Below are 1172 nucleotides of genomic sequence, written 5' to 3' on the forward strand. Positions count from 1 at the left end.
CACACCCGGTGCAAGTAGTCATGGCCGCCACTCTATTCGAATTTAGGAGATCTAACTTCTTACTCAATGATTCCACTTGACCCACCAATGAAGTTACTGCATCTATCTCATGGAGCCTGGCCACCTTTTTTCTTCTCCCTAGCATTCAATTGGTAGCTATTTAACCCCATTTCTTCAATTAGTTGACGGGCCTCACTGGGGTTCTTGGTACCTAAGGTACCTCCTGTTGCCGCATCCAAGAATTGCCTTGAACTTGGATTCAACCCGTTGTAAAAGGTCTGAACAATCATCCACTCTTTGAATTGATGTTGCGGGCACTTTCTTAGGAGCTTCTTGAACCTTTCCCACGTCTCAAATAGAGACTCCAATTCCGACTATACAAAGGACGAGATCTCATTCCTAACCTTTGCAGATTTCTGGGAGGGAAATAACGGGCCAGAAAAGCTTCTACCATCTCCTCCCATATGGTAATTGATGCTCTAGTTAATGAGTGTAGCCATTGCTTCGCTCTCCCCCTTAAGGAAAATGGGTAGGCTCTCAACTTGATGGCATCATCCGTCACCCCGTTTATCTTATGCATATCACACACCTTGAGAAAGTTCTCTATATGACTATTTGGATTCTTATCGGCCAAACCATTGAACTGTGCGGATTGCTGCAACATGTGGATGAATGTCGGCTTTAGCTCGAGTTTGGAGCTGTAATCAAGGGACGCAAAATACTCGATTTTGTCCCTAATACTGAAGGTCTGGCATAATCGGATAATGTCCGGTGTTGCTCATTCTATTCTACAATGTTTTCAGATTCTTCTACTTCCAAATAAGCTAGATTAGATGGTTCTTGCACAAGTTCTTTCCCTTTTCTTCTAAGTGTACGTTCAAGCTCGGTATCTCCTCCAATCAATCTTGAGGGGTTCCCTCGGGTCATAACCTGGAGCTGCACCAATAGAAAGAAAACAAAATCAGAATAATGATAGTAAAAAAGATGTGAAATAGAATGAATGAATGAATACCTAAGAAAACAAAGTGCAAAGTATCTCAAAACGCTTATTCCCCGGCAACTGCGCCAAAAACTTGAGAACACCCCTTGCGTATGTCCCGCAAGTGCATGGGTTTATCGAAGTAATAAAATCCCAGATGGGTTGGGTATCGTATCCTCAGGGAGTAGGGAAT

The 1172-nt window shown here is 43.1% G+C and overlaps 1 non-coding gene across 1 annotated transcript; it reads left to right on the forward strand.

Moving 5' to 3' along the window:
• The first annotated feature begins 300 nt into the window (after positions 1-300).
• On the forward strand, positions 301-407 carry LOC120253280. The gene has a single exon (XR_005534230.1). It is a non-coding gene; the product is annotated as a small nucleolar RNA R71 (small nucleolar RNA).
• The last annotated feature ends 765 nt before the right edge of the window (positions 408-1172 follow it).

The sequence above is a fragment of the Dioscorea cayenensis genome, unplaced genomic scaffold, assembly GCF_009730915.1.
Source record: "Dioscorea cayenensis subsp. rotundata cultivar TDr96_F1 unplaced genomic scaffold, TDr96_F1_v2_PseudoChromosome.rev07_lg8_w22 25.fasta BLBR01000031.1, whole genome shotgun sequence".
Lineage (NCBI taxonomy): Eukaryota > Viridiplantae > Streptophyta > Magnoliopsida > Dioscoreales > Dioscoreaceae > Dioscorea > Dioscorea cayenensis.